At 34.2% G+C, this 10000-nt stretch overlaps 2 non-coding genes across 2 annotated transcripts; both read right to left on the bottom strand.

Annotated features, from left to right (window-relative positions):
* Positions 1 to 908: 908 nt before the first annotated feature.
* Trnap-cgg lies at positions 909 to 980 on the bottom strand. The gene has a single exon. It is a non-coding gene; the product is annotated as a tRNA-Pro (tRNA).
* A 5191-nt stretch (positions 981 to 6171) lies between these two features.
* Positions 6172 to 6243, bottom strand: Trnap-cgg. The gene has a single exon. It is a non-coding gene; the product is annotated as a tRNA-Pro (tRNA).
* Positions 6244 to 10000: the final 3757 nt, after the last annotated feature.

Genomic DNA, 10000 nt, shown 5'->3' with positions numbered 1-10000 from the left:
AACACACACACACAAACACACACACACACACACACACACACACACACACACACACACACACACACACACACACACACACACACACACCGTCGTGCACCGAGAGAGAAGATAAATTACACTCTCGTTGCCTTGGAGGAATATAATGCTAAAACTAGAAATGCTCCGCCTTCATCCCGCGTGAAATATCAGCATCTTTTATTTAAGAATTTTATGAATTCTTGCTGTGCTCTTTTACATTTATTATTGTTTGTATCATCATTAATTTTATCAATAGCACTACTATCGCTTTTGATATATTTTTTATTGTTTCTATCATTATCATATCCATGCCTTTTGTTATTATTATTATTGCCATTATTGACATTGATATTATTATTGTTATTATCCTCATCACTATTATTATTACTATTATTATTAATAGCATTCATGTTATAATAATAATTATTACCATTATTATAATTATTGCCAATATGTTTCTTATCATTATTATTGTAATTTTAGCATTACCATCAATGTCATTACTATTGTTATTATATTCATTATCATTATCATTATGATCATGGTCATTTTCATAATCATCATAATCAATATAATTATTTTACTTAATATTTAATATTCTTATCAATGTTATAATAATATCACTATTATCATTGTCATTATCGTAATCGTAATTATAATCACAATTATTATAACTGCATTATCACTACTATCGTTATTATCATTACTACTGTTATCATTATCACTATAGTTTTCATCACTATCAACTTTTTTATTGGATATGACTATAATTAACCTAATCATTATTATTCTCTCTTTCTCCTTCACTCCCTCTACCTCTTATCTTTCCTTGCCTCGTTCCTCTCCTTTCCTGCGATCCGTCCGTACACGAATCCCTAGGTCGCAAAAGCGGGCCTGTCCGGGATTTGAACCCGGGACCCCTCGCACCCGAAGCGAGGATCATACCACTAGACCAACAGACCATTTCTTAACTCACTTTTAATGGGACATCACTTTTTTTTCGGAGTACTGGGACGAAAACGTGTTAAGCAAGAGTAAACAAGAGGAGAAGGCAAAACTCATAAGCTGTTATGCCTTAATATGGTTAACCTACTTACGTGTACGCCCATGTACAGTCACGAGCATATGTCCGTCTACACCTGTTACTACACGCCGTTGTGCTCAGAGTAAAAGGGAGAAAGGGAGTATAAAGGCTCAGGTATAAGACCTAGTACTAAGAAATATTATGAGAAAAAGAAATATTTTCAATTTATAAGCACAGATGAAACACGGAATAAACGCTTTATTCGATTTAAACATAAATTTCAAAATCACTATCTTATGTCCATCTCTCCTTGGATGCACCCCCACCCCCTATTTGGATGCCTGGGGCCATTGTTCCTTCGTCCCCCAACCCCCCTCTGCACGCCACTGATGGGAAGGGGTGAATAAAAGGAGAGTGGGAATGGGAGGTAGAAAGGGGGTGGAAGGAGGAAGGGAGAAATAGAGTGGGAGAGGAGAAATTTATGGGAGTGGGAGGGGAAGGTAGAAAGGGAGTGGGAGGAGGAGAGAGGAAAGGGAGTGGGAGGAGGAAGGGAGAAAGGGAGTGAGAGGGGGAAAGTAGAAAGGGAGTGGGAGGAGGAAGGTAGAATGGAGTGGGAGAGGAGATGCTTATGGGAGTGGGAGGGAAGGGGTGAAAATTACTAGTTAACTTCTCTCTCTCCACACACTCTGATAAAAATTAACAAAACATCGTGCACCGAGAGAGGAGATAAGCTACACCCTCGCTGCCTGGAGGGAATATAATGCTAAAACTAGAAATGCTCAGCCTTCATCCCACGTGAAATATCAGCATCTTTTATTTAAGAATTTTATGAATTCCAGCTGTGTGTGTTTTTTTTTTTTTTTTTTTTTTTTTTTTTTTTTTTTTTTATGTTATTGGTGCCGTAGGGATATATCTGCGGGAAGATCGCTCTTGATGATTTATGGCGGAAGGTGGCATTTGCTGATGTCCGTTTTCATTTTCATTGGATTTTTATCAGCCTTTATCATGACTGTTATTGTGATTGGCATCATCACTGTTATCATCATTATCATTATCATTTTTATTGCTATTAATTTTTCATTCTGCTACTACTACTACTATTGCTTTTACGATTGTTATCAGCATAATGGTTAGTATTGTTATTGTTTGTAAACATTCCATTACTAGTACTACTATTATGATTGTTATCATTACAGTTATTGTTTCTTTCATTATCATACCCATAATAATGAAAGATATTATCATCCTCATCATCACCATTATTAATATCATCATTATTTTATCATCATCATCATCATCATCATCATCATTATTATCATTTTTTTTCATTATCACCACTATTACCAATGTTGTTTATTTTTATCTATTGTTCCTGTTAATATCAAAACTATGATAATAATGACACTATTATTGATAATGATAATGATAATAATCATTATTACTTTTATCATCATCATCATTATCATTGCTGCTATCTTCATAATCACCATATCATTATGATTATGGTCATTATCATAATCAACATCATTAATATTATTATGAATATATTCTTTAATAACATCATGATTGATTTGTAATATCACTATCATTACTACTATTGTATTTGATAATAATCACGTTCTTCTCATGAAAACCTCTTACAAAAGCGGGCCAGACCGGGATTTGAACCCGGGACCCCTCGCACCCGAAGCGAGGATCGTACCAACATCAATATCTATCTATCTATCTATCTATCTATCTCGATATATATATATATATATATATATATATATATATATATATATATATATATATTTATATATATACATGTATATATATATATTTGCTTTTTTGTCAGAGTAGAGAAATTTATTGAGGTTACAATCCTAGCCTGACCTGCCGTTGTGCTCGAAGTAAGGGAGTGAGATGGGGAAGAGAGAAAGGGAGAGAGAGGGGGAAGAGAGAAAGGGAGTGAGAGGGGGAAGAGAGAAAGGGAGTGAGAGGGGGAGGAAAGAAAGGGAGTGAGAGGGGGAAGGGAGAAATGGAGTGAGAAGGGGAGGGGAGAAAGGGAGTGAGAGGAGGAATAGAGAAAGGGAGGGAGAGGGGGAGGGGAGAAAGGGAGTGAGAAGGGGAGGGGAGAAGGGGAGTGAGAGGGGAAGGGGAGAAGGGGAGTGAGAGGAGGAGGGGAGAAGGGGAGTGAGAGGGGGAGGGGAGAAGGGGAGTAGGAGGGGGAAGAGAGAAAGGGAGTGAGAGGGGGAAGGGGGGCAGGGAGAGGGAGAGAAGGGTGGAGAGAGAAAGGAGTAGTGAGTCGGAGGGGGAGGGGTGTTGAAAGCGACTGGGAAAGGGAGGGGGAGGGAAGGGGAGGGGGAGGGAAGAGGAAGGAAACAACAGAACAGAATAATAACAATAATTAATAATAATTTAGTTTCATTCCAATTATTACAATAGATATTCTTGATGTGACATACTGCCTGTTCCATTTTGCTTCTAAATGACCCCCTGTGTGCCAGGAATGGCCGGGGTTACCATCCGCTGGCGGCGAGGGATTTGAACGCAAATGTTGAATATTTTATTGTTATCTTATTAACCTTATTATTACGGTATTGTGATTTAATCTGCGCCTTTTTTTTCACTTTCACTTTTCACTTTCACTGGATTATTATTATTGTCTTTATCATGTCTGTTATTATGATTTTATCAGCATTGTTATCATCATAATCATCGCTATTGTTATTGATATTGTTTATTGTTACTTCTACTATTACTACCGCTGCTAGTTTCTTTATTATCATTATTATAATTACAATTGTTATTATTATTCTATTATTATTGTTTGCATGTTTATTACTTAAATTACTGACAATACTATTATTTTTCTTGTCATTATTATATCCACTGATACTATTATCATTACTATTGTTACCATTATAATTATCAGAGTTACCGGTGGTGATATTATCGTTAATGATAATAATATTCTAATTATATTCTTAAACACCATTATTAGTATCAGTGTGATATCACTATCATTATTGTTATCTTTGGTAATCAACTTATTGTTCTTACTATGATACTCATAAGTATAATCACTATTATCACTATTACTGCATCTTCACTAATATTATTAATACCATCCTTACTACTATTATCATTATAACTATTCATGAATATCATTACATTTATTATTATTCTCTCTCTCCTTTATTGCCTGTATCTTCTGTCTTTTCTTCTCTCATTTCTCTCCTACCTTCCTACCTTCCTTGTTAACTCAATTCCGCTTGAAAATATACGACTATTTTTGTCAGAGTAATGGAGTGATAAGTAAAGCTTTTTAACAACGTCTTAAGTAAATGCAAACAAACGTAGAAACACAGAATCTTAAGCTGTGGCATGTGGAAGGTGCCTTGGCATGGTTAACATCGTGCATGTACACTCACGAACAAATGTCTGCCAACACTCCAGCCTGACGTGTTTCTATACGTCGTTGTGCTCAGAGTAAAATATAGTGAAGGAGGGGAGAAGGGGAATGAGAGTGAGAGGGGGGGGGGTGGAAGGGAGTGAGAGTGAGAGGGGGAAAGGGAGTGAGACTGAGAAGGGTTGAAAGGGAATGAGAGTGAGAGGGGAGAAAGGGAGTGAGAGTGAAAGGGAAAGAGAGGAAGACCTGGTGGCGATGGTTCTATGGATAATGTTTGAAAATTCATTATTATCATTATTAGTATTAGTATTATTATTGTTTTAACTATAATCACTTTGAATTATGAAGCGACACAAGAAGCAGCCGGGTATTGATTTAGTGCCGATCGCTTGTTAGCATCTCTCTCTCTCTCTCTCTTTCTCCACACTCACACACACACACACACACACACACACACACACACACACACACACACACACACACACACACACACACACACACACACACACACACCTACATATGCATAAACAAACACACACACACACACATACACACACACACACACACACACACACACACACACACGTAGAGATAAAAACATTCTCACAAAGAACAACAATGTCTCTTTTCCTACCTTAACACACTGTCGTGCATCGAGAGAGATGAACTGCACCCTCGCTGCCTCGGAGGAATATAATGCTAAAACTAGAATGCTCAGCCTTCATCCAGCGTGAAATATTAAGCTCTTTTACTTAAGAATTTTATGAATTCCAGCTGTGCTATTTTATGCTACTGATGGCGTAGGAATATATCTGCGGGGAGATCGCTCTTGATGATTTATAGCGGAAGGTGGCATTTAGTGGTGCCCGTTTTCCCTTTTGCTGGATTATCTTTATTATCTTTATCTTGACTATAATTAAGCTTGTTGTCACCATTGTCAGTAGTACTAATTGTTATTGTACCATTGTCAGTACTAATGGTACTAATTGTACCATTGTCAGTAGTACTAATGTTATTGATTTACTTCTGTTGCTAATACTACTACTGCTACTTTAATTATCATCATAAATATTATTATTGTTTTGTTTGTATCGTTATTACATGCATTAAAATGTGTTATTATTATTATTATTATTATTATTATTATTATTATTATTATTATTATTATTATTATTACTGTTTATGTCATTATTATATCCATTGCCATTATTGCTATTACCATTATTATTATTTTTATTATTCAATATTACCATTGTTATTGATCTTATTTATTGTTACTGTTATTATCATTATTATAACATAATAATATAATTATCATTACCATTAGGATTATTATCAGCATTATCATGAAGAATATTATTATAATCATTATCACCATCACTATGATTATGATCAATATTATAATCGCTATCAATATTATTTTCACTATCATTATTATTATTGTTATTGTATTACTACTATCATTATTGGTATTTTTACATAATATTTTTGTTCTTACTATGATAATCATAATTATAAACATGATTATTACCATCACTAATATTTTTACTACTATCATCACTATTACTTTCACCACTATCAATGTTATTATTGATTACGACTATCATTAAACTTAGGGCTATTATTCTATTACTCTCCTTAACTGCCTCTATCCTTTGCCTTTCCTTCGCTCCCTCCTCTCCTACCTTCGTATGACTCGTCTGTACCTGATACTTGAGTCATTGGTCCCAAAAGCGGGCCTGTCCGGGACTTGAACCCGGGACCCCTCGCACCCGAAGCGAGGATCATACCACTAGACCAACAGACCGCTTGATAACTCAATTTTGCTAAAAGGATGCGAGTATTTTTGTCAGTGTCATGGGATGATGATAAGAAAGAAAAAGACGTCTAAGGTAATATTAAACAAACAGTATTAGTATTTTTTGTAACAATACCGAAACCCCGAACACTTTGATTTAATTTGTTTCGTGGATGCTGCACAACACGGTATCATCAAATTTAGGGCAGACATACAAATTTTTGGAAAAAGGGGAAGTTATCTTCCTTAATTTCTCATGAAAAAGTCAACAGAAAACTATGTCATATAACTTTTAACTACAAACAAAACATAAGCTTCAAATGCAATGTAAAATGTACCTGACTACTCTGCAACTTATAGTGTTTATACAACCACTCCGCTTTGCAAGGCTTGGAAACTTTAAAATGTATTTCTCAGATTCAGTCAACACATTTTTCTTTTCTCATTTCAGACATTGTTCTTCATGTAAAAAGTGTAGTTTTCGCGTAGTCCGAATTTCAGACAACTGGATATTTTCAATGATCATAGGGATTTGTTTGCCCGTATAATATCAACAAATCAAGATACACAGTCTTTTCTTTTATATTTTTGAGTCTGTAAGGTTGTATCATAGAGGTTCATGAAGGTACAGAGTGATTTTGAAGATATTCATTCCACGTCATGTCTCAGACACGCTGCAGATTCTTGTCTTGTCATTTCAGCGACTATCATGATTGAGGGGAAGGGGTAGGGTGGTGGTAGGGAGGGGAGGGAGGCAACAAAAAGGGGTAAGGGGAAAACCTGGCGGTGATGGATATTTATTTTATTGCCATTTTTATCATTATTATCATTACTTTCATCATTATGAATTATGGCATGACAGTGTAGCAATCAGTGTTGCCAAGAATATTTCCACAAAACCTTTAGACTGAACCTGAAAAACTGCTAGACATGACAGTAAAAGCAAAATTTTCCGCCAAGAAAGGACCTAAAATTCATTAAATATAAACTAAACTAGCGGGAAAATCGCTAGAATGACAACACTGAGAAGAACTGGGAATGGATTCTTGTATTGCCCATCGGTTGTTAGCGGCTCTCTCTCTCTCTCTCTCTCTCTCTCTCTCTCTCTCTCTCTCTCTCTCTCTCTCTCTCTCTCTCTCTCTCTCTCTCTCTCTCTCTCTGAATGTGTTTGTTTACGTGCGTATATCTGGTATACAGTTCTACAGGTAAAGCTTTTCGTACTGCGACATCTGTTGGCGACGCGTAGAAGCATAAGATGTAAGGGTAGGCAGACTGGTAATCGAGTATATACATGAATCATATATATATAAAAAAATAGAAAAAAGAAGAAGAAGAAAAAAATCTGTGTCATATGTATTGCTTGCATGCAAATAAACTTTATTCATATTCATATTTTTAGGTTACAGATATATATTTCATGTAAATATATAATCTGATTTCATGTTGATTCCTGATATTCTAAAGAAAAATCCAAATGTAGTTTGTGCCAAATTACATTTTAAAATATTTTGTCATAGGCTCTTTTCAATGCTAAGCCGCGCGTGGAGAGGAAAACACTTATAAAGAACAACAACACTTGCTTTTCATACATTAAAACACTCGCGTACCAAAAGGGAAAATACAAAATATATATAAATCATATTATTGTTCCTATTATGAAGATCACAGTTATGAGTATTTTCATTATTGCTGGATCATTACTAATATTATTAACCTCAGTATTACTACTATTACTATTATTACTATTACTCTCCCAGTGCTCGGGCCGCAGGTCACAAAAGCGGGCCTGTCGGGGATTTGAACCCGGGATCCCTCGCACCCGAAGCGAGGATCATACCACAACAGACCGCTTATGAAAGATTTAGTGAAAAATGACAACTATTTGTCAAGATAAGGCAAAAAGTCTTAAGTGATAGGAAACAAATGGAGATATAAAAAAAGATAAGCTGTTACATGCAAGAGCTTCCTCAATATAGTTAACATACATACGTGTATACTCACACGCAGGTGTCCGCCTGCAATCCAGCCTGTATGTCGTTGTGTCTAGAGTAAAAGATAGAGAAGGTGGGGAGAAAGCGAGTGGGAAGGGGATGGGAACGACAAAACAGAGTAGGGAGATGGAGAGGGAAGAAACGATATTATGAGAGATAAACAAAAATTATGATGATATTACTATCATTGGGGAGAATTTGATGGCGATGGCTATATAGCAAATGCTGAATATTTTGTCTTGTCATAATTCACAGTGACAACAACAGCAACAACAACAACAACAACAACAATAATAATAATAATAATAATAATAGTAATAATAATAATAATAATAATAATAATAATAATAGCAACATTATTATTATTATTATTATTATTATTATTATTATTATTATTATTATTATTATTATTATTATTATTATTATTATTATTATCACTATGAATTATGACAAGACAAAGAAGCAATCGATTAACTTAAAATGCAATACAAATACCTAATTGTATCTAATTGGAATTCAAAATATTTAGTTCTAGGCTCTTGATAGGCCCGAACCGTGAGCATACACACGTCGAGAGGAAAACACTCACAAAGAAAAACACCCCTGTCCCTTTTCATATATTAACGCACTTTTCGCACGCCAGAGGAGGATATCCAAGAGAGGAAATAACTACACCTTTAATGCCTTGGGTGAATATAATGCCACACAAGAAATTATTAACATTATCACCACCATTATGATCATCATTACTGATTTTATTATCTTTCTTTTCTTAACATCATGAGCATCATCGTGTTATCATCTTTACGAATAGGAGTAATAATACCAGCTCAGAGAGAGAATCAAAACTCAAAAGATATCATCGTATCTGAGAATTGCCTTTGTCAGCCATATTGTAACAGTTGAAAACGACATGAGTAAACAGCAACGCATAAGTTAGGGTGATAAGAGAGGAGGGTCAATTAAAGGGGATTCTGGTATAAGTTAGTCCTCGGAGCATTATTGTCATTATTATTATTATTATTATTATTATTATTATTATTATTATTATTATTATTATTATTAATGTTATTATTAATATTATTATTATTATTATTACTATTATTATTATTATTATTATTAGTATTATTGTTGTTGTTTCGGATTATCATTATTGCTACTGTTATTGATAGTAAAACCAATTACAGCAATAATGGTCATCATCAATGATGAGGACCATTATTGTAATTGGTATTATTATTAACATAATTATCGTTCTCATAACTATACACATAATTATAATTATTATTTTCCTTATCATCAGTAGTATTATTATCATTTTCATAGTCGTAGATGTAGAAAAAATATGAATAAGAATGATTATCTTTACAGCACAAGAGATGTATTTCTGACAAAGATACAATCGAAACGAGTTGAATATATATCTTGCATTGTGAATTGTGCATTCTCATTATACCCTTTTGCAATATAATCAACATTATCATTGTTATTATTATTACTGTCATTTTTGTATTATATTTAATTCAACGTTATTGTACTTTCTACTTTTTGTTACTGTTATTATCATTATCATTATTATTGTTGTTATTATCATTGCAATTATCATTATTAATACTATTGTTGTTATGATCATTTTAATTACTACCATCATTAACATTATTGTCCATCATTATCATTTTGATCATGGTCATTATTATAATTATCATTATCATCCTTGTTATTATGATTATCATATGTATTAAAGGTATAAATGAAACTTAATATCTTCGCAATTT

The sequence above is a fragment of the Penaeus monodon genome, chromosome 17 (genome assembly GCF_015228065.2).
Source record: "Penaeus monodon isolate SGIC_2016 chromosome 17, NSTDA_Pmon_1, whole genome shotgun sequence".
NCBI lineage: Eukaryota > Metazoa > Arthropoda > Malacostraca > Decapoda > Penaeidae > Penaeus > Penaeus monodon.
Note: the sequence above shows the minus strand (reverse complement) of the source record. Positions and strands in the feature narration are given on the sequence as shown.